The following is a 25,480-nucleotide window of genomic DNA, read 5'->3' as shown; positions in this document are numbered from 1 at the left end:
TGGAGGGAAGGACAAGGACGATTTTGTACCGAATGTCTACGTATGGTTTAATCTGGTCATAAAATATGAGATTATCACAACGACATGGACTTCTCAAATTATGCAAAGTATATATATGAAGACAGTAACTGTTCTCGAAAGAACAGATACTGTTGATGACCGTGCAGCTTTTCCCTGGAATAAATGATGACTAACTGAAACCCTCAGCTGCCGACAGGTGTGGTTGATTTACCTCGATGTGGACAGCTGAAAATGTGTGCCCCAACCGGGACTCGAACCCGGGATCTCCTGCTTACATGGCAGACGCTCTATCCATCTGAGCCACCGAGGAATCGCCAAAGTGTGGGCGAGTAATGAGAGGATGAGCAAATGTCTATAAGGTACATTACGTATTTAGAGTTGTGGACAGTTGGGAATGTGAGTCTCACGGGAAGCGTGCAAGGGATAAGTCCCTGCAGTCACGCTATTCATCTGTGTCCTCGGTGGCTCAGATGGATAGAACGTCTGCCATGCAAGCAGGAGATCCCGGGTTCGAGTCCCAGTCGGGGCACACATTTTCAGCTGTCCACATCGAGGTATATCAACAACACCTCTCGGCTGCTGGGGGTTTCAGTTAGTCATCATTTATGCAAAATAGCTCAGGGAGAGATTAATACCTAATGTACTACCTCATACGGTCTTCATTGTCGATAACACCCCTCACCACAGTAAGCAAAGGCCTCATGCTCCAACATCAAACTCCACGAGGAGAGAAATGGTATACTGATTAATAAATAAGGGAGTTATTTTCCACAAAGCGTGCTGAGACCCCGTTGTATTTATTGATTAAAGCCAACAAACCAGATTACGACAGTTATAAAATAGACAATATTTTAACTAGACATGGTCATACTGTGTTACGACTTCCCCCATATCACCCGGAATTAAATCTTACAGCGCTGACACGCACAAGAATCAAGAACAGTGTTTATGAAACGTATTGTGACCTTCGGAATGGACACGTTATTAACACTTTTGATGAACAAATTGCTTCCATAACAGAACAAGACTCTGAAAAATGCTGAGAGCATGTGAATAACACTGAAGAGTGGTATATTTCAACTGAAGGTTATCTGGACCGAGACTTGGAGACAGCCAGCCTTATACGTGAGGTCTCAGCAGACGTGCCGATTTTGAACATCGTCCCAGGTTGTGGAGTACAAGCGAATTCACATGTATGTTTTTGGGGAGTGTGGGGAATAACGTGAAACTCCACCGTTCACAGATAAAATTATGTCATTTGAGGCACAGTTATTTAAACCGATCGTATATGAAATATGGAGATTAAAATGTAAAATACCAGTTTTTAACTGCTGCGGTTATGCATTATGGAAAGTAAAAACATTGAAATACTAGTTGTTAACTGCCGAGGTGCTCACATCAAGGTCCTAGAAGCCACCTCTATACAAGAAAGCGATGCCCTCGCATAATACATAGGAGAGGGTTGAAATCAGAAGCTACGGGCGAGGTTTCTCCATCAAAGAGCAGGAATAAGTGATACACGAATAATGTAAAAACATCTTTCGTCTTAATATATTTCTGAGCGAATTATGGGAGGTCAATATAAAAAAATTGTGTACGATATTTTAAGTAAACGAATATTTTGAAAATGGGGAATATTTGCCCGCAAAATATGGGTAGAGAAGCAGGAAATGTTGATGAGAAGGCAAATTTGCCAGGAAAGAGAGCGAAATAAATGAATTTACGAAAAATGAAGAAGTAGAGATTTCCGCTACAGGAATTGATATGAACAGCTCGGCATATATTTGACTCACGTGGGTACAGTCGCTGCTACAAAATCAAGTAATGAAAGTGTTGTTGATATGAGTGGAGACTAGTGAAGTTTATGATAACATAATAGCTAAGTTGTTAGCGTAATTCAACGAAACAATATTTGATAATTTAGAAGAAAGCAAGGAATCTGAAAAAATAATCTGTGAGGATTTAAAAGAAATCGCGATACCTGACGGGCTGACTATTTGTGAAAAATATTCGCAATTTAACAAATACTGACGTGTAATTGTGCTGATAGTCTAGAAAAAATACGGTTTGGTGAAAGGAACTACCCTACGGAATGTGTTTTCGTAGTTTTGGCTGCTGCAGGAAGGAGAGTAAATCAGGGAAAGAAAGAAAATAATGTGTGAAATATTATAAGATGTTACGGATCATGATAGAAGGAGTGGAGAAGGAACCAAGAAAGGTATCAAAGAGTATACAAGATAAATGTTAAACAGGTTCAAAGGATTTCGTTCTGAAATCAGAGATTAACAATTGTAAATATGATACACCTGTACAAATAAGAACAACTCTATCAGTCCCCTAGAACTTAGAACTACTTAAATCTAACTAACCTAAGGACATCACACTCATCCATACCCGAGGCAGGATTCGAACCTGCGACCGTAGCGGTAGCGCGGTTCCAGACTGAAGCGCCTGATGTGTATTTTCAGCTGCATAACTGTACGTTTTGGTAGCCGGTCGTAGGTTCGAATCCTGCCTCGGGCATGGATGTGTGTGATGTCCTTAGGTTAGTTACTTATAAGCAGTTCTAAGTCTAGGGGACTGATAACATCAGATGTTAAGTCCCATAGTGCTCAGAGCCATTTGAACCATTTTTAGTGTAAAATCCTGATTTTTCTTCCACAACTAAACAGCTTCTCATGTAGGGAACCACATAATAGTAGATTCGTCGGACGAAAATGATGTATTTCCTTTGGTCTGTAGATCTGGTTTTAGGCTGTTTGCACAACTAGATTTTTTTGAATTCGCCTATATTGAAAGATATTGGGCTTCAATACCTCTTTCATGAATCTATTATTTACCCGTTTTCGTCACACTGTTTTCTCTGAACTGTGCAGGATGGTCAGAAACAGGCTGAAAATATTAGAAGGGCGTTGCAGGGTAGGTTGTGCTGAAAAATTAATTGTTAAGATAGTTTCGCTACTTTGCGCCATTTCCGAGTTAATTAGCACTGAAGTCAGCCAATCAGGCCGTTGCGAGCGAAAATTCAGAAGGCCCGTTAGACACAATTACGAGGGTCGTTCGATGAGCAATGCCCCACTTTTTTTAAAAAAGCCATTAATATACGTAGACAAAGGTCCTTGTTTGTGTTTCACATTTGATGTTTGTTCCGTGAGCCTGTAAAGTTTCGAACGATTCTGGCAGATGGCAGAGCCGAAGCACAGCGTCAAAATGGCGTTTACATGCGACTCACGTTACAAGCAGCGTGATGTTATTGAAATTTTGTGTGCAGAAAAAGAAACAGTGGTGAACATCCGTCAACGTTTGGTGTAATGTATAGCAATGCTGCAGTTGACAGGCGTACAGTTGGGCGATGGGTAAATAAAGTTACAGCCTCAGGAAATGCCTCAGGAAACAGAGATGATCAGCCACGTTCGGAACGTCCTGTCACTGCACTGCTCCAGACATGCTGAATCGTGCGGATGCCTTTATTCGTGCCGACCAGCGCATGGCAACTCGACAATTGGCTCTACAGTTGTCAGTCAGGATTGGAGGTACGTCTTCAATGATCTCTCTCGGATATTCAAAGAGGTGCTCACGATGGGTTCCACGAATGCTCACAGCGGACCACAAGGTTCAAAGAAAGGCCATTTCCTCCGAATTGTTGGAGCGTTTTGAGGCCGACGGAGAGGTCTTTCGATCACTTCGAAGACGACGAGAGTGTCAGTCATGCAGTGAAAACGTGGCTACCCCTACAGAAGAGCTTTTACCAGCTGGGAGTACATGTTCTTCCACAACGTTGGCATACTGCCATAGAACGTGATGGAGACTACGCAGAAAAATAGGACATGGACAAGACATGTTGATGTATATTGTCATTAAATTCTGGCTCTTAACAATAAGTATGTTCCGAGAAAAAAATGTGGGATATTACTTAGTGAACGACTCTCGTAGTTTCAGTTCTTTTCATAGCCTAGACTTTAAAGCCTTTTTATCAGGTTTGATCCTTACTGTCGTTCTATGTCCAACTTTTGTGCCGCTCACTTCTTCGGTTTCAGAAAACCAAACGGAACACATGTTTGGCGAAAGCGTCTCTGGTAACTGCTACAATTTACGCGCCCAGTGGTCTGATAGGCTAACTTCAGTGCTAATTAATTCGGAAACGGCGCAACGTATCGAAATTGTTTCTTAACAATTATTTCTAAGCCCAACCTACCCGGCAACATCCTAACAAGGTTTGCACACTTTTTCTGACCACTCGGTACATTAAATTCCGCTTCGGTAGTATCGTTCTCCTTATTAGACGTAACCATTTTCTCTAGTGCACTCACGAATCGGCAAATTTAGTTTTTTTTCTGCTGTTGTTTTTAGTAGATCAGTTATTTCGATCTACTTCGTATGCCATCATGACACTATATACATTAACTCTAGATTTTGTTATTAGAATTTTGGCTGCCGTCGTTGGACGGGTGTTGAGTAGGATGCACCAAGTATTTCCCATCGTTGGAAGGTGTGACTTGTCGGTAGACATATGGCATCACAACGACCAAAACGTACAGTTATGCAGCTGAAAATACACCTCAGGCGCTTCAGTCTGGAACCGCACTACCGCTACGGTCGCAGGTTCGAATCCTGTCTCGGGTATGGATGTGTGTGATGTCCTTAGGTTAGTGAGGTTTAAGTAGCTCTAAGTTCTAGGGGACTGATGACCTCAGATGTTATGTGACATAGTGCTCAGAGCCATTTGAACCATTTTTGAGTACACATCAGGAGCGAAACAGGGAGCGGGCAAACAGTTCTCACCGCTTCTTTCAGTCCCACGGGCTGTGTAATTGGGCATCCGCAAAATTTTGCCCTACGAGGAGACTTCATCGACAGCGTTGATGCGTCTCATGGTTAGCTACTTCTGACCTCCCAGTTTCTTTTATTATTTTATTCACACCATCAATAACGAAGAGGAAAATTCTAGTGAAACATGTGTACAGATATTACATCCACATTGTAAGCAAGAAACGGACGAGTAAACCCTAGCATTGGCGATGTTTTAACCGAATAAAAAGCTAAAGTTCTGTCTTGACACAACTTCAGAAGGGAGCGTGAAGACTGCGTGCCAGGGGACGGCCTGAGAATGATACTATGTACAGAAACCGGTTGTCAATATGCAAAATAAAAAAACTGCGACTTTGGACTAACATATACATTTTTTATTCGGACTGTTGGTCATTGTTCTGCCCGCCAGTATATCGACAATATGTAACAATCTCTCAAAAAAATGGTTCAAATGGCTCTGAGCAAGCGACTTAACTTCTGAGGTCATCAGTCGCCTAGAACTTAGAACTAATTAAACCTAATTAACCTAAGGAAAAAAAAATGGTTCAAATGGCTCTGAACACTATGGGACTCAACTGCCGAGGTCATTAGTCTCCTAGAACTTAGAACTAGTTAAACCTAAGTAACCTAAGGACATCACAAACATCCATGCCCGAGGCAGGATTCGAACCTGCGACCGTAGCGGTCTTGCGGTTCCAGACTGCAGCGCCTTTAACCGCACGGCCACTTCGGCCGCAACAATCTCTCAGCTGCAGACAATATTGCCAACTCAGAATGTGTTATGTTACCACGGAGAAGGAGCTCTGGAGATGATGTGGTTACACCAGTGTATTCGTGTTTCTTCTGCCTAATTTTGTTGCGCTAACAGTCGCCGGAAAACGTGTCTTCTTGTGCAGATTATTGCTGCCCTCTCGGTTCGGTCTGTCAGCGGTAGTGAATCGATTCGTGCGCTGGTGTGAACGGCGCATATCGCACTGTTTATGCTGAGACGCACTCCTCGCTGTGGCGATAGCGGCGCGGCAGCTCGCCTTGCGCCGGTTGTTGAACCGGCTGCGCCCCTCCCGGGCCGCCGGGCGCTGTCGTCGCCGTCCTTGTGCCTCGCCCGCCGAGGTCGCGCGCGAGTCCACAGTCCGGCTGCCGCCAGTGGCCCGTCTCCTTTGCACATTAGGCAGTTTTGCGTTTGCTGTAACTGACGTCCCTACAAACGTCAGTCCTATTGATGATGCGATCTGTCAAGCAACAGATTGCGAGACAAACCACCATAAGAGTGCGAAGGCTGTTCTCGCTTCTTTTTGCGGTGAGATGGTCCAGAAGACCAGCTTCAGATGAACTTTTACCTACTGCCTCCACAGGCCGTCCTTCTCCTTCGAGAGTCCCGCCGCCTCTACCGCTCTTTTCTCCACACTCGTGACCGGGATACACTTACCCGCCACCGGCAATTACAGCGACACATCCGCAATCTGCTTGTTGCGAAGAAACGCCGAGCCTGGCGCCAGACATGTACACGACTCAACACCACACTCCCCATCAACTCTTCCAAGTATTGGTCTGCTTTCCACCGCCTTACTGGGAACCGCCCCACCCCCCCGTACCCTCTCCTCCTTAATGACCGTCCCTTTCCTGACAACCTCAGTAAGGCCAACCACTTTGCCTCCCACCTCTCTGATGTTTTTTCCATCCTAGATGATCCCCACTTTGATTATTCCCTCTTCCCTGATGTCATGGACCATACGAATACCTCTGTTCCTCCCCTTGCTCCTAGCTTCCAGTACTTGGGCCACACCCCACCATCTGCACTTAACACTCCCATCACTACACAGGACATCAGCCTCACACTCCGCACTAAACGCAACACTGCTCCCGGCCACGACTGCGTTACCTACCGCCACCTCAAACACTGCCCTCCCTCCTTCCTTTCCCTCCTTTCCACCCTCTACAATGTCATCCTTGCCACTGGCTTCTATCCCGACCTGTGGAAAACCTCACGTATCCTGATGTTCTCCAAACCCAATAAGCCTCCATCTGATGCCTCTTCCTATCGTCCTATCTGTCTCACATCGGTGTTCAGCAAGCCCTTGGAATCCATCCTTTCCTGGCGCATCCATCTCCACCTCCACCAAAACCACCTCCTCCCAAACACCCAATGTGGCTTTCGACCTTCCTTCTCTGCTGATGACCAACTCCTCCGCCTCACTCATCTCCTCTCCCTCCACCTTAACTCCCGTCGCTCCGCCATTTTTGTCTCACTTGACCTCGAAAAGGCCTACGACCGTGTCTGGCATCCCGGTCTCCTGTTTGAACTCCAAACCTACGCCCTTCCTATCAACTACATCCGTCTGGTGGCCTCCTTCCTCTCCCACCGCCCCTCCTATGTTACCATCCATCATGCCAATTCCCACACCTTCTACCCCTCTGCCGGTGTGCCCCAGGGCTCTGTCCTCTCCCCTCTCCTCTACCTCCTGTACACGGCAGATATGCCCCAACCCCCCCCTCCAGTACACCTCTTGCAATATGCTGATGACACCGCATTCCTCGCCCTCGCTCCTACCCTCCAACGGTCCCAACGCCTTCTCCAGAATCACCTTGACCTTTTTGCTGCATGGTGTAACCAATGGCTCCTGAAACTCAATCCTTCCAAGACCCAGGCAATCATCGTAGGTCATACCACCCGCTCCTTCCGGCTCCTGGATTTCTCCCTTACTGTCTGCGCACATCCTGTCCGCCTCACCCCCACCCTCACCTACCTTGGCCTCACCATTGACCGTCACCTCACCTGGATACCTCATCTCCGCTCCATCCAATCCAAAGCCCACAACCGCCTCCGACTCCTCAAACTCCTCTCTGGCCGGACATGGGGGTTGCACCCCTCTACCATCCTCCACACCTACAAATCCTTCATCCGTCCCATCCTCTGTTATGCCAGTCCTGCCTGGATATCTGCCCCCCCCCCAAATTCTATCAGTCCCTCCAGATCCTTGAGCGTCATGCACTCCGCCTCGCCTTCCGTATCCGCCTCCCGTCCCCCACGCGGATCCTCTATGATCTCATTCCTTTCCCCCATCTGCTCCTATTCCTCGAACGTATCCGCATCCTCTACACCTCCCGCCGTCTTGAACCCCCTCACCCCCTGGTTGCTCCTCTCCTCTCCCATCCCCGCCCCCTGCCACGTCTCCACCGTTGTGTCCCCCCTACCCTCCATCTCTACACCCTCCATCTCCTTTCCCAAGGTGGCTTCCGTCAACTCCCCCTCCCGGATGATGCCCTCTCTCCCTCCATTTATCTTTCCTATCAACTCTGATCCTCAATCCCCCTCCTTTCCTCTGTCCTTTCCCTGGGCTCCCTCTCCCCCCCCCTTCCGTCCTGTTTTTCTCCCCACTAAACCTCTCCCTACCTCCCTTCTCCCCCCTAGTCCTTTTGTATTCCCCTCCTCTGCCTACCCCACTCCCTGTCGCGTCTGCCCCCCACCCTTCTTATGGGTCCTCATCCTCCTTCAGCTCCTTTCCCGGCTCCCCCTTTCGCTTTTACTCTCCTTTCCCCCCCTTTTTTGTTTTCCCATCTTCTGTCTAGTTTCCCCCCACCTGCTCTCGACTGTGGTGTCACATTTGCCAACTTTTTAGTGCAGTGTTCCAGTGACTATTCAGTGTTGTTTGTCTTTCTCGAGTTGCGAACAGAAACCATGCTGTCGCTCGGTGTGAATTTTATGTCCTTTGCGAACAGAATCCAGACTGTCGCCGTGTTTTTTTAATTGTCTATTGTTTTCCCTGTTTGCTTCGTATGTATTTTTATTAGCGTCATCATCCCTGTGTTGTTGTTTTAAGTTCCACGATTTCTTTTCGCCTTGTTACTCTCTAAGTCTCCGATTTTATCGCCTGTTTTTTATTATTTGTTCTCTTGATCTTTGTCACAAAATCTGTCGGCTGAAGAGCGGCGTACTAAGCTGCTGTCAGCCCGCCCCCTTCGGGGGGAATTGAAATTCAATAAATGAAAAAAAAAGAAAAAAACTTTTACCTATTGAAAGGTAATGATAAAGTTCTATTTTAGACCCCAGAAAATATTTGTCATGACCTTTGCGGTAAACGCAATCGACTCCGACTTTTTTAGTGCAAGCCCGCTGTTTTCCACTAACTGACTTGGTTGCTGTTCAGGATAAATGGTTCAAATGGCTCTGAGCACTATGGGACTCAACATCTGAGGTCATCAGTCGCCTAGAACTTAGAACTACTTAAACCTAACTAACCTAAGGACACCACACACATCCATGCCCGAGGCAGGATTCGAACCTGCGACCGTAGCAGTCGCGCGGTTCCGGACTGAGCGCCTAGAACCGCGAGACCACCGCAGACGTCTGCTGTTCAGTTTCTGACGAGCCGGCCTGTGTGGCCGTGCGGTTCTAGGCGCTTCAGTCTGGAACCGCGTGACCGCTACGGTCGCAGGTTCGAATCCTGCCTCGGGCATGGATGTGTGTGATGTCTTTAGGTTGGTTAGGTTTAAGTAGTTCTAAGTTCTAGGTGACTGATGACCTCAGATGTTGAGTCCCATAGTGCTCAGAGCCATTTGAACCATTTGATCCAGTTTCTGACGAGACAGGATGTATACAAGCCTCATCCATAGCAACTAGTCAGTGACTAAAAATCGGTTCTTAAGACAATCCAAAAGTTCCTGTGCAATGAACCAAACACTTTTTTGCGATCTCCTTATTACATCAACTATTTCATTCAGCTTTAATCGCCGACGGTCAAACACCATACTGTGGTGTCACCTATGGTTGTATGTTTTGGACGTCAGCGACGTGAAAAACCTTCAAGAAAAATATGGCTGTGTTTTAGTTGTGTCAGTCATTTTTAACTGTTGAAAATAAAGGTGCAGACCGTGGGATACCTCTCCGATAGCGACAAACAGTCCAAATATAGTGATGACGACGTGGTATTCCATTCTATCTATCTGAACAAAATACTCACAAAACAACATCCAAATGTCGTACACATAGAACAGTTTTGCAGATGCAGTTGATATGGTAGTGCTCAACATCTACCAATGCACTAACACACACTTATTTTCACCCCTGTGTGTCTGTAAGGTTGGGAACATTTCCACTTGCCCTGAGTGACAGTCATAGATGAAAGGACGTTGCACGCTATATGACCGCCGGTGCCACGGCTTGTCGACTATGTGATAGAACATACACGGATTCCACAAATTCAAGCAAACCATGTATCTCCAATAGCTGTCACATTACTCATTCCGGCCAAGTTAAAATAAATGTAAATGGGCCTCCCGGCTGGTAGACCGTTTGTCGGGTGCAAGTCTATCGATTTGACGCCACTTCGGTGACTTGCGCGTCGATGGGGATGAAATGATGATGGTTAGGACAACACAAACACCCAGTTCCTGAACGGAGAAAATCTCCGACCCAGCCGTGAATCCAACCCGGGCCCTTAGGATTGACATTCTGTCACGCTAACCATTCAGCTACCGAGGACGGAGAGTTACATTGTTTAATGTTCCTAACAGGTGAAAAAAATGTAAACTTGATACACAGAATTACTGCCTGTGGCACTGATCGATATCACAATTGTAAAGCATCGAGCTCAAATATAAACAATAACAGGTGGATTTTAGTATGCTGTGTGACGAAGATGAGGTAGACCATGCAGACTTATCCAGGACGAGAAATTGTATGAGATTAAAGCGGACAGTGTTACAGGTTTTAGGGACGTAGGTAATTTTTAAAGTTTATAACTGCCAAATTATGATGCTGAATTCTTTTTAACGCTACTATATAAATTTTCTGTGACATTGGAAAGAACCTTCGAAGACGACTTCAACGACATAATATGTGTGAAATTTGATCGGGTGGTAACAAGATAACAGCACCACAAACCACTATCCCTCTATCGGGATAGACGTCCCGCAATCACTGCCGTTCTGAACCAAAATGTGAACATACGAGTAACTCCAGTAAGGTTCGTGTGTTTATAATAATGACGGTAATGTTTTTTGAAGGAAGTCTGTTAATCTGTTATCATCTACATGGGACAGGCCGGGCATCTTTCATGTTGGTACCACATGGAGTGCCTTATATCTAGCGGGATATCTTCTACTAATTGCCGCAGTATATCTCAGTATATCTATTAGGAACTGTACATTTGTTCTATCCAGCGACCCATTAATACATTAGACACCAGAGATGCGATTCTTGGAATCTCCACAACATACGATAGATAAAGGTCGTTGTTTATCCGCACCTCTCAGCCAGCTTGGACTTTCAACTTATCAGTAGAGCATATTGTGAGGATTGATCCGTAAACAAAATCATTCACAGAAACGCTGCACCACTTTGTAGTTCCCTCAGACACCATTCGAAGAACTGTATCCTATTTTCCATTTCCCTGAAGCTGTTGGTGGAATGAAATGAGAGAGGGATGAAATGCGGAGGAATGTAGTATTCGCAGAACACACTGTTCCCTTTCGCACTTTCAATCGCCTCGTCGTGACCTGTGGATTGTGCGACACCGCAACTAATGTGTAAGTTGCATTTCTTTCACAGATTGCTGTGAGCTTTTTCTTATATTGTTTTTAAATATAAATCGTGAGGAGTTGGCATGCTCAGGTTACCTTCCAGCATGCGACCACAAAGCTGCTTTAAGGGTTTGGAGACATTCTGCATAAAGACCATTATATCCACTTTTTGGAATGTCATATACATTGTGAAAGTCTGAGTAACTACTCTTGCAAACTGTCTGATCGCTACAGGAGGAGAGTACAGACTAACGGGCTTCAGGTGAAAATACAATCACACTTACCCTGAGGTAAGAGTTTCCTTACATTTGGTAGAGTAAGTTACACGTACATGGGATCACTTCTCCAGGGGGCGCACAGTGGTCCAACTCGCTTCAGAACGTGGAGATAATAGAAAAATGAATGTAAAATTCCACAAAACTGTGTCCTGTTTATATTTTTTGGGATCCTGGCAAATCCGATGTCAGAATTATAAAATTCAAAATGACTGATCCAATGTGGTGGATCAAATATTATAAATATCCGTGTTAAACTTCGGTTCAAATGGTTCAAATGACTCTGAGCACTATGGGACTTAACATCTATGGTCATCAGTCCCCTAGAACTTAAAACTACTTAAACCTAACTAACCTAAGGACATCACACACATCCATGCCCGAGGCAGGATTCGAACCTGCGACCGTAGCAGTCGCGCGGCTCCGGACTGAGCGCCTAGAACCGCTAGACCACCGCGGCCGGTTGTTAAACTTCGGATATGAGGTATTCTGAGGTCGCTGATTGGAAATTAGAAGTCGGAATTATTGTAGTAAAATGTTTTATTTGACATTTTACAATTTCCAATGGGAAACGTTGTCACATTCGCCGCATGCATCATCATCTCTGTCGGTAGGATTGCTGTCGGCGTGCACACTGGGTGATGCTTGAAAAAAGAAATCTTTTATCTCAGGTGGCTCTGTTTATCTTCTTCACTTGTCATTTTCCGGAAGCTCAAGATGAGTGGATCTGGAGCTGGCAGAAGCCGATGGAATAAGTCATGTATCGTAAAATTTGTGTCTGCTCTGGAAACATGCAGTTCCTGCAGCTCTGTGAGCGAGGAGCAGCCATGCGGGAAAAATCAGAGAAAACTTGTTGTCCAAGCGACAATGCTTCATTGATATTTTGTATTTTAACGTCAAGTGGAAAAAAATTTTGAAAATACTTTTAAAAAATTATCTTGAAAAAGAGAGGTGCTTACTTTTGCGAAATTGTGAGCTGTTCACACGATTCTTGTTTTTGTTTATTCTTTGGCTCAATATTTGCTCCACTGCTGCCCCTTTTACATATTTTATTACATTAACGAATGTGATATCGTTCCTCACTTATTTACGATATGAAGTCCCCAATCTAATGCAGGTTACCGTACCTTCATTTTATAATGACGACTGTAGAACTGAAAAAAAAAGAAATGTTCAGCGTTAGAAATAAAAGTTTACGTTGGAGCCACAGGTGTCTGAAGATGGTGTTGTTTAAGTTACTAATAGTCTTTAGGAAGGTGAAATTAATGCTATTGGTTTTTGAAGATGGGATCAAAGCGTTAGAGTCTGTAAGAAGTTCCTTTCTTGTTGCAGTTTGTCCCTTTTATGTGCGTTCCTGACATTTTGCTGCATATTTCTCATACTGTACTGCGAATCTCTCGAATTTTAGTGCATCTTTCTGCATTTTTAATGGGCAACTTTTGGTTATTTGTAGTGCATACCAATCAGCCCTGTAGTAAAACCTACCTGAACTAAAATGTACAGCCAACCAGCCTGAATTCCTAAGACAATAATCATACGATATTCACACGTGAGATCGTAAGAACCATAGTGAGAGCTAATCAAGTGAATTTAATACTCATAACCTTTAGAAAAGATGTAGCTTAAGTGCCACGCCTATAAATATATGTATGTCCGTTCGAAATGATTTGAAACTAAATTGAGAACTTCTTGAGTGGCAGATGGCAGTACCATATATTGGGTGAGCAGCCTTCCACAATCACAGAATTAATTTGCGTATGCTCCGGGAAAGTGTAAAAGCGCTGTTATTCTTCGTATAGTATAATAACGATTTAGTGGGTAGTTTTAGCTGTGATCTCAGACTTTCGCTGAGAACTCATTTATATGTGAAGAAGTATTATCTGCAAAATATCGCAGTAATATTCATGCAGCTCTCGACTAAATATCATCCGGGCAGAATAATTTGTAACTTTCTGGTAATGTAGAGAAATGCAAAGTTGTACACATCTCCAAATGTAAAACTATGGTATCCTTTGCCTATACATAGTAATGATGCGCAAGTAGAGCCATACATATCGTATGAATATCTGAGCACAACAATGTCTCAGGATATGAACAGCATTCATCTCGGTAACTCTGGCCAGTCTACAACAGATGTTTCATGTATCAGTGGTACGTCCAGTAATGAAATATTAATCTCGTAAAATTTCGTCCGACTACGAAAGAAGTCCTACAACGAAATACTACTCCAGTGTGTAGGATTCGCATCAGGTAACACAAAACATCACATACAAAAGTAACAGCTCGAGTGATCACAGACTTTATATGACGGTAGTATCTGTTCCCGAAAGAACAGTTACCGTGGATGACCATGCAGCTTTGCTAGAAATGAAATGATAATTAAATGGACACCCTAGCTGCAAAACAGGCGTTGATATACTTCATTGGGGACATGTTGAAAATGTGTGCCCCGACCGGGACTCGAACCCGGGATCTCCTGCTTACATGGCAGACGCTCTATCCATCTGGGCCACCGCGGGCACAGAGGATAGTGCGTCTGCAGGGACTTATCCCTTGCACGCTCCCCGTGAGATCCACATTCCCAACATATCCACGCCACTACATTCGTAGTGCGGCTAATAGGTGCCCCGTTGGTAGCAAATCAGAATGCCAGCAACTAAGGGCTGCTGATGGAACAGCAGTGAACACAGAAGTGTACGACGCCAAAAAAGGAATTTTGTGTGCACACTGTGTTCACTTCGGCTGACATTCATCTAGAAATTAGCTGAAGAGTGGTTGAGCTTCAACAGCAGAGAAACAAAACAGCCACGTAGTTTATTGTTCTTGCGAGAACTGAGAGGGCAGCTGCTCCATCTATGCACGTGTGTATCGCCATATTTCCAGACTAGGGATGAGAGCATGTTTTCTTACCTAACGAGGAACATAGGACAGTTTCTGCTGATAAAATGAGTAAAGATTTTGATTAGCGTTTTGTAGGATTTTCAGAGGGCGACAGCAGCCCTGCAGCCGACAGCTAAGGTAAATGCCACTAGCAGAGGCGTAAACTTACTCTTTTGGCGTCGTACGCTTCTGTGTTCACTGCTGTTCCATCAGCAGTCTTTAGTTGCTGGCATTCTGATTTGCTACCGACCTGTGCTGCTCTGCCTCTCGCGTTGCCAGAGAAAAACTTTTAGCTTTTTATGGCCTTTTTATTGAGTCGTTAATTTTCTGACTGGTTTGATGTGACCTGCGTCATATTCTTCTCTGTGTCATCCTCTTGATTTCAGAGTAGCACTTGCAACCTACGTCCTCAGTTATTTTACTGACTCTACAGAGAACCTCCTCATTTCTTATCTTCTCAGTCCAACCGATTTTCAACATTCTGCTGTAGCACCACATTTCAAACGCTTCGATTACCTTCTTTTCTAGTTTTCCCTCTGACCATGATCCACTACCATACAATTATGTGCTCCAAACGTACACACTAAGAAATTTCTTCCTCAAATTAGGGCCTACATTCGATATCATTAGACTTCTCTTGTCTAAGAATGCCCTCTTCGTCTGTGCTAGTCTGCTTCTAATGTCTCTCGTGCTTCGTCCGACATGGGTCATTTTGCTTCCAAGGTAGTAGAATTCCTTAATTTCTTCCACTTCGTGACCACCAGTTTTGAGTTTAGTTTCTTGCTGTTCTCATTTCTGCTACTTTTCCTTACTTTTGCCTTTTTGCGGTTTATTTTCAATTTATATTCTGTAATAATTAGATTGTTCATTCCATTCAACAGATCCTGCAATTCTTCTTTACTTTCACTGGGGCAGCAATGGCCTCAGCGAACCATGTCATTGATATCTCTTAATTCCGAATTTTAATCTCACTCTTGAACTTTTCTTTTATTTCCATAATCACTTCTTCTATGAATAGATTAAACAGTAAGGGCGAAAGGCTGCATCCCTGTTTTGCATTCTTTTCCTATATTATTCTTTCCACTTGGTTCTTGTACATACTGTAAGTTACTCATCTTCCCCTATAGATTACACCTGTTTTCCCTAGAAGTTCTAACATCTTGCCATTTTACGTTGTCAATAACTTTTTATAGATCAACAGATTGTATGAGCTTTTCTTGACTTTTCTTCTGTCTTGCTTCTGTTATGAAGCACAAAGAACTGCGTCTCTGGTTCTTTACCTTTCCTATAAGCCAAGCTGAAAGTCATCTAACAGATCCTCAATTTTATTTTCTATTCCTCTGTATGTTATTCTTGCAAACAGCTTGGTTGCATGGGATATTAAGCCGATTGTGCAACTTTCCTGACTATACCAAATATATCACACTGCTGTGCAACATTTCCCCAGCTATTATGAAATCTAACTCTGATTCCTCTGCAGTAGCTCTCAAACAATCTGACATACATGTAGAGAATATAATCTATACAATGTTTCTGGTTCTTCACTCAGTCCATTTATTTCGAACCACATGGTTCCTCATTTAGGCTCTTATTCTAAAACTTGTTCCGTGGAACTCATATTCTCACCCGGACACATTTTGTCTGTATTACTATTAATGCACTATTAGAATCATTGTTCACATACCACTCATAACCATACTTAAGTCACAATGTCATGTACCATTCCTGACTTAACAGCTAATTCATTACTGTTATTATTTGTTAACTACATTTACTTCTATTAATAAATCATTATGCTGGGCATAGATGTGTTGTTAAATGACAGAAAAAAATACAAAACAGTTTTCACGAATATTAACAATGATTGCAGAATTAGTTAATGGATTAAAAGTTCTGGGAAAGAATGAACAAACACCATTTCTCTCGCCTAAGTGCATAGTTGGTGCAACTACATGGCTATGAGATTTAGATCAGTGAAACGAAACATTCATGCAAAATAAATGACTTTGTGCTCGTCTCACCTTGGTGAAAGCATATAGGACCCATTCTTATGGCTCTGATGATGTACGAAGGCTGAAGGTGCCTGCAATAGTGACTGAGAATTCAAAGTTTACCTGGCATCATAGTTCAACTTTACAATGGAGTCATCTCACTCTGCAGCTCTAAGATGAGGCACACTGCCTCTATGACGCTTGTAATACAAGTCCTTGTTCTGACAGCCAGAGGAGAAGTGAATTCTTACTCTCCTCTTCAAAACTTTGCTGGTTCTGCCAACATCAGAATCTCACCAGCCAGTTACAACAGACGTTGTGAGCTCCAGAGAATGATAATTTAATAACTATACTAACGAATTCCCCCCTTACAGATTTTCCCGTGGTTAACCAGTGAAGGATATTGCTCTGTAGGAGCAGGGTAGAGGGAGAAAATCTCCTCCACTGCATAACAGATGTCTAGTTACAGCCAATGAGAAATTGAGGTAACCACATACACACTTATGGTAACTCTCCTCCGCAACCAAAATAATTACTGTGAGCCAATGGGAGATCTTATAAAATTTTGAACATAGCTTCTAGCTGGCCTCCTGCAGGCCTAATGGCTGGTTATAAACAGTTTTAGAAAAAACTGCCGCATAACACTAACTTCACATGTTTTGATCGGATGCTGGCCAACTGATAAGTAGAGAAGGACAGCAGTGTACCGAATATACTTAGCTGCAGCTTGATGAGTAGCAGTCTAGACATTCGGAAATCAATGCCTGAGAACAGCTGTGTGTCCTGCTCCAGTATATCAGATAGTCTGTCAGCTGATTTCTGCTCCAGTACACCATGGTGGTGTTGCTCTGAAGGGGAAATAATAATAATAAAGAAAAACAATCATATACACAATGAATAATAATAATAATAATAATAAAGAATAGGCCTCCGGTATGTTCTGCTAGTCGTAAAAGCGACGAAAAGAAAGAAAACCACTAATAGGGCTAACCCCCCTTTTAGTGTGATTAGTTGGTTCATGATAGAACTAATGAAGCCTCGGACAAGCGCTGCCATGGTCGGGGACGACGCTTGAACCCTATGCACGTCCACAATGGTAATACCACTGCTAGCCACACGGAAAATGATTTAAATCCAAATAGAGGTGTTTTGCAGGATATGCTTCCTGCAACCACTCTAAAAGGAAAACAAAGACAGAGGATGAGATGGTCAGATGAAGTTAACTGACTCCTCATGTTCTGTTATTACCAAGCAACAAACTTAGGAACCAACACAACTGGATACAGATCACAAGTATACACAACATTTATTACCAAATACCCAGAATTAAAATTTTCAACAGAACAGCGACTCGCTGATCAGATCCGTGTAATAATCAAAAATATCAGGATACCCCAGTCAGAATTAGAAAACATCAAACAACAAGTACTACAAATACTGGAACAAAATAATGTGCAATCAGAAGAAAAAGAAAATACAGTAATGGACTCAAGCATTCCAGAGCAAAAAAACAAAGAACAACAAGCATCAATTAAACAATCAGAGGAAAACGAAATCTTAAGACACACATGTTAGATAGAGAAGAAAAATTTCAGCTGACATATATAGAATGCAAAGACACAAATACAGAGACCCCCAAATAACCAACAAGTCGAAACAACAATAACAAATATCAACACAATCATACACAACAAAATAAATGAAAATACAACTATGGAAGAGCTACAACTACTGGTTTATATAGGAGCACTCACTATACTAAATACACACACTAGGCAGAGATCAGAACCAACTAACACACAGAAGAAACCCACAAAAACAGCATGGCAACACAGGCTACAGATCAAAATAGAAAAACTGAGAAAAGACATCGGACAGTTAACACAATTTATAAGAAATGAAGTATCAGACAAAAAACGAAAAAAGTTAGGTTAAATCTCACAACAAGAAGTGATAGAGCAATTAGATGAACAGAAGCAGAAATTACAAGCACTGGCCAAACGACTTAGAAGATACAAAAAAAGTGAAAATAGAAGGAAACAAAACCAAATATTCAACATAAACCAAAAGAAATTTTATCAGACAATAGATAACACAAACATTAAACTAGACAATCCACCAAACATAACAGACATGGGACACTTCTGGAGCAACATATGGTCAAACCTGGTACAACATAACAGATATGCACGGTGGATACAAGCAGAAACAGGCACATACAAGATGATACCACAAATGCCTGAAGTGATAATTTTGCAACATGAAGTCACTCGAGCAATTAATTCAACACACAATTGGAAAGCCCCTGGAAAAGATAAAATAGCAAATTTCTGGCTAAAGAAGTTCACCTCAACACATTCACATCTAACTAAATTATTTAACAGTTACATTGCAGACCCATGCACAGTCCCTGATACACTTACACAAGCAATAACTTATCTGGAACCTAAAGACCAAGCAGACACAGCAAACCCAGCAAAATATCGCCCCATAACATGCCTACCAACAATATACAAAATATTAACTTCAGTCATTACACGGAAATTAATGACACATAACAACACAGAACAAAATTATAAATGAAGAGCAAAAAGGCTGCTGAAGAGGAGCACGAGGATGTAAAGAGCAACTGATAATAGATGCAGAGGTGACATATCAAGCTAAAAGTAAACAAAGGTCGCTACACTACAGATACATTGATTACCACTCATGGTTACTACAGAAATTGGAAATATACAAAGTAGATCCTAAATTGATACAGTTCCTAAACATAGTAATGAAAAATTTGAAAACCACACTTAATATCCAAACAAATTCAAATAATATCACATCACAGCCAATACAGATTAAGCGTGGAATATGCCAAGGAGACTCATTATGTCCTTTCTGGTTCTGCCTTGCTCTGAACCCACTATCCAACATGCTAAATAATACAAATTATGGATATAATATTACTGGAACATACCAACAGAAAATCTCACATTTGCTATACATGGATGATCTAAAACTACTGGCAGCAACAAATCAGCAACTCAGCCAATTACTAAAGATAACAGTAGTATTCAGCAGTGATATAAATATGGCTTTTGGAACAGACAAATGTAAGAAAAATAGCATAGTCAAGGGAAAACACACTAAACAAGAAGATTACTTATTGGATAACCACAGCGACTCCATAGAAGCGATGGAAAAAACAGATGCCTATAAATATCTAGGATACAGGCAAAAAATAGGAGTAGATAATACAAGAACTAAAGAAAAATATAGACAAAGACTAACAAAATACTGAAAACAGAACTAACAGCAAGAAACAAGGCAAAAGCTATAAATACTTATGCTATACCAATATTGACCTATTCATTTGGAGTAGTGAAATGGGGTAACACATAACTAGAAGCACTCAATACACTTACACGATCACAATTCCACAAATATAGAATACATCACATACATTCAGCAACAGAAAGATTCACATTAAGCGGAAAGGAAGGAGGAAGGGGATTTATCGACATAAAAAACCTACATTATGGACAGGTAGACAATTTAAGAAAATTCTTTATAGAACAAGCAGAAACTAGCAAAATACACAAAGCAATCACTCATATAAATACATCGGCTACACCATTGCAATTTCATAACCACTTCTACAACCGTTTAGATCACATAACATCAACAGATACAAAGAAAGTAAATTGGTAAAAGAAAACACTACATGGCAAGCACCCGTATCATCTAACACAGCCACACATCGATCAAGACGCATCCAACACATGGCTAAGAAAAGGCAATATATAGAGACGGAAGGATTCATGATTGCAATGCAGGATCAAACAATAAACACCAGATATTACAGCAAGCATATTATTAAAGATCCCAATACCACAACAGATAAATGCAGACTTTGCAAACAACAAATAGAAAGAGTAGATCACATCACAAGCGGATGTACAATGCTAGCAAATACAGAATACACCAGAAGACATGACAATGTAGCAAAAATAATACATCAACAACTTGCCATACAACATAAACTAATAAAACAACACGTTCCCAGATACAAGTATGCACCACAAAATGTACTGGAGAATGATGAATACAAATTATACTGGAGCAGAACCATTATAACAGATAAAACAACACCACATAACAATGCTGACATCATACTCACCAACAAAAAGAAGAAATTAACACAACTAATCGAAATATCCATACCCAGTACAACAAATATACAGAAGAAAACAGGAGAAAAAATTGAAAAATACATCCAACTGGCTAAGGAAGTCAAGGACAATTGACATCAGGATAAAGTTGACATTATACCAATTATACTATCAACAACAGGCGTCATACCACACAATATCCACCAGTACATCAACGCAATACAGCTACATCCAACCGTATATAAACAACGACAGAAATCTGTACTTATTGATACATGTTCAGTTACCCGAAAGTTCCTAAATGCAATGTGACATATGCTGTACAGTTAAACGGAAGTCACGCTTGATCAAGTTCCGCGTCACTTTCCATTTTTAACCAGACATAACGTCTGAGAAAGGAAAGAAATAATAATAATGAGCAGTGAGAGAGAGGACTGTGTGAGTTAGTTTTTTATTTTGTCTGGAGGTGGGAGGTCACTGCTGATGGCCGGCCACTGTGACCGAGCAATTCTAGGCGCTTCAGTCAGAACCACGTGGCTGCTACAGTCGCAGGTTCGAATCCTGCCTTGGGCGTGGATGTGTGTGATGTCCTTAGGTTAGTTAGGTTTAAGTGGTTCTAAGTCTAGGGAACTGATGACCTCAGATGTTGTCCCATAGTGCTCAGAGTCATTTTTTTCACTGCAGTGTACAGTGTATGAGTCTCATATCCATCTGATTGTTAACAGCCTTGGACAGTGTGGGTGAGTGATACGGGTAGGCGACTGCAGTGCTCTCACAACTGTAAAAACTATTTTGGACTTGGAGGGGGGTCCTGGGGGAAAATCTTGACAATGGACTTATATCAACCTTGACCTTCTGCCACATTGCCATGTTTGATGTGGCACACATACAGGGTCATAAATTACACTAAATATGATAACACTCGCTTGGAAAAACATCCAGGAGGCATATTGCTTCATAAATCATAGATAAGGATGGCATAAATACAGACACAGCCATCTTGGGTAATAAATTTAACGATAAGTGTAATTAACTGCATAAGAAATCAGGTCTTAAATAAGCGCCTACATCTGTCCTCTAGCCATTATAATAACACCCCTGAGTCATAAACTAGATTCTGAATAAAGATTGGATAAGAGTGGAAGTGGCCTACTGGGAGAAGGGGAGAGGTGTGCGGTGCAGAGTGAGTTTGAAAGCGACAGGTGGCGAAGGAGGGGTCATAAATCATAGGGCTCTGACTACCACATTCACCATACTATAGCTTAAAGTGGTATGTTATCTACCTCCAAACTGTTTTGTTATTAGCGCCATTTCAATAGACAAGAGCTGAACTTAGGTGCACTGCAGTTCATCCATCTTCCTTTTGTTGCAAAAATTTTCAGACATTAACTACTCCTAGCAGGTAGTACAAAAGTGTTTATTGTAGATACTCTGCTTTTGCATTTAATGCCAGAACACTTCATAGGTTTTCATTCAGGCTCTTTACTGCCTTGTACAAGTGCTTCAGATTTTAATTTTCTTTTTAGCTCAAAGCAAGGATGAACACGTTTACAGCTATAATTAATGCATTGCTTTACTGCCGATGGAATATATGATTTATGTTTTACATTGACTGACCTTAGCTCTTTTAAAATAAAATAACTCGGTGAGTTGTGAGGTATTTGTTAACATTTAGAAAGCAAATTTTTAACGTTATAGTTACAAATACGTTTATGTTTGCAACATTTGTGCCATCAGAAAATGGTTATATTTCGTAGGTGTCCAAAACTGTTCATTGCTTCAGAAAAAAGAAATTTCATAAAACAGTGATTATTGGCGTTGTATCCATAATCGTTAATAAATATATTGAAGTTTTACACAATGGAGATAATTATAAACTTTAATTAAGTAGGGTTAGGCTGGATACTGTACCTGCGTACAATTTTCCTTTCTGGGAAAAAGAGGGTTTGAATCTTATAAATGCAGTTTTCTTAGTATTATATTTATGAACGTTATGTTTGTTTTGAACCAAATTTCAAGCAATTTGTGTGTCTTAGAGCCTTTGGTAACTTGAATCTGTATTTGCTAAATACTTGTGAACAGGAGGGTTGAAGATGTACATCATGTACAATGCTTATTACACAACTGATCGGCCTTTTACTGGATGTACTGAGCAGTGGCTCTCGTTATGTGCGGATGAATGTAAGATAATTCCTATAAAAAAGATAAAGAACTCGACAGATTCCGATTAGAAGATTAGTAATAAATTTTTTGTGCTTGTCACATAGTTCAAATAAACAAAAGCGATAGACAATGGAACGAACATGTGAAATCAATCTATTTCGTATATGGATAGTGAAAATTAAATAAAAGGATTAGTGCATGTATAGAGACATAGTAATAACCTTTGCCTTCTTTAGACAGGCGAACGAAATGACACAGGAAGTGGCTAAAATTTATAGGAATTATCTCCTCCTTTCTCAGCACAGTGAGTTGCAGGGTATATATGAAGGGCTTATTTCAATAGTGGTACAGGTCCATTTTTGTTCATTCTGAGATACAGAGTCCTAAAGGTAAAAGAGTGCTGAAAAATCTGCAGTTGAGATATCATAAATATTCAAGTATGTATACTTGAATGTTTATGGTATCTCAACTGCAGATTTTTCAGCGATCTTTTAACTTATATACAGGGCTATTACAAATGATTGAAGCGATTTCATAAATTCACTGTAGCTCCATTCATTGACATATGGTCACGACACACTACAGATACGTAGAAAAACTCATAAAGTTTTGTTTGGCTGAAGCTGCACTTGAGGTTTCTGCCGCCAGAGCTCTCGAGAGCGCAGTGAGACAAAATGGCGACAGGAGACGAGAAAGCGTATGTTGTGCTTGAAATGCACTCACATCAGTCAGTCATAACAGTGCAACGACACTTCAGGACGAAGTTCAACAAAGATCCACCAACTGCTAACTCCATTCGGCGGTGGTATGCGCAGTTTATAGCTTCTGGATGCCGCTGTAAGGGGAGATCAACGGGTCGGCCTGCAGTGAGCGAAGAAACGGTTGAACGCGTGCGGGCAAGTTTCACGCGTAGCCCGCGGAAGTCGACGAATAAAGCAAGCAGGGAGCTAAACGTACCACAGCCGACGGTTTGGAAAATCTTACGGAAAAGACTAAAGCAGAAGCCTTACCGTTTCGAACTCATTGATGGGGACATGCAGCGCCGAGTGTGGGAGGAACTTGATTATCGGCTTGATGTCTGCCGAATCACTAAAGGAGCACATATCGAACATTCGTGAATGCCTAAAAAAACCTTTTGAGTTTTTGTATGTGTATGCAAAGCATTGTGAAAATATCTCAAATAATAAAGTTATTATAGAGCTGTGAAATCGCTTCAGTCATTTGTAATAACCCTGTATATACCTGAACATTTCTGGTATCTCAACTGCAGATTTTTCAGCGCTCTTTTAACTTTAGGACTCTGTATCTCAGAATGAATAATAATGGACTTGTACCACTATTGACATAAGCCCTTCATATGTGACTGTAGGAAATAAGCTATGATGTTAATATTTTTATCAACAGAATTAGCTTTCACACACACAGCTTTAATTAACAGTTGCTTTAATTAATAAACATTGCAACATTATGCAAGACTGTACATGTGGCGCATGTTGTCTACTATAGCACCTTGCTTGCCACGAGGTTGTGGCTGCCTCTGAAACAGAGAAGTGAATCACCGTCTGCGGAAGTCCTTATTCCGCGAGGTTCTGCCCGACGTTGCATCACTTGCCCTCGTTTGCGGGCGCGCTGGGCTGGGTGCATGCGAGCCGTGGACGCGGCTGAGTCACGCTAGCAGAGAGAGTGACGGTGAAAGTTGTTGTTGTTGTTGTGGGGGCGGCCTACTGAGTCCCCGGGCCGGTGGCGGGCTACTTACGCGGCGGGCGCCACACACTTCTTGCCGGGCCGGCCGTTAGTTCTGCCGGGATACGGCTCGCTGCACTCAGCCAGGCAGACAGCTTCTGGCACAGGTCGCAGCCTCTGCCATTATTACGACGGGAAAAGTACTGCTACCTGGCACGACTTCTTCGAAAGAGCGATTTATTTAGTCGTAACTAGTGTCAGGCGTAACCCCACGCCGCACGAGGACACATACATTTCCTATGCAAATCGCTTGTCATTTCTCGGGTAGATTAACAGCTATTTTTCTAACGTGTCACAATCTGCGTTTTGTGTATCGCCTTATTCTCGAGACAGGCTGCGTGAGGAGCCGCATATATATTTCAACGTACGGGGAGCGAAACCACACTAGAATTGGTTTCGCTTATTTTTCCTGTTGGTGACAGAGGCTTAGTTCCGAACTTACGGTAACACTTCACGGAGCAGTCACTATCCACCGATCATAGGTCCGTCTTCCTGCAAACCTACCGTCTGAACTTAATATAGGAACACTCTCTGCTTCACATATTTGTAGAATGTCGGAAAACATTCTAAAAAATAGCCCACAGAAGGGATTTGTTAAGCCTACAAGCAAGTACAGTAGTAAATATGATTTAACGACAGTGTACTGTCGGGTTGCAGTGGGCTCTAGTATTCTTGCTTCACATACGCCATCCGTCCAAACGTTCGGAGACTAATTTTATTCCTGGCGTATAAACGACGTCAGCGCATTAACTACGGTGGCAGCGTGAACTAACAACTGTAAACAACAGATATTCATTCGACAAGTCAGTTGTGAGCAGGCAGCGGACATGCCGGCATAGTGTGTCAACGCTGTTATGTCATAAGTCGCAGTGGAGCAATATCTCTAAATCTTGTTCAAGACATTCTCCAGAATGTTCTG

General features: G+C 42.3%; 2 non-coding genes across 2 annotated transcripts; both read right to left on the bottom strand.

Annotated features, from left to right (window-relative positions):
• Nucleotides 1-257: 257 nt before the first annotated feature.
• Trnat-ugu lies at nt 258-331 on the bottom strand. Its single transcript has one exon. It is a non-coding gene; the product is annotated as a tRNA-Thr (tRNA).
• Nucleotides 332-14,069: 13,738 nt separating this feature from the next.
• On the bottom strand, nt 14,070-14,144 carry Trnat-ugu. The gene has a single exon. It is a non-coding gene; the product is annotated as a tRNA-Thr (tRNA).
• Nucleotides 14,145-25,480: the final 11,336 nt, after the last annotated feature.

Source organism: Schistocerca americana, chromosome 6 (genome assembly GCF_021461395.2).
Source record: "Schistocerca americana isolate TAMUIC-IGC-003095 chromosome 6, iqSchAmer2.1, whole genome shotgun sequence".
Lineage (NCBI taxonomy): Eukaryota > Metazoa > Arthropoda > Insecta > Orthoptera > Acrididae > Schistocerca > Schistocerca americana.
Note: the sequence above shows the minus strand (reverse complement) of the source record. Positions and strands in the feature narration are given on the sequence as shown.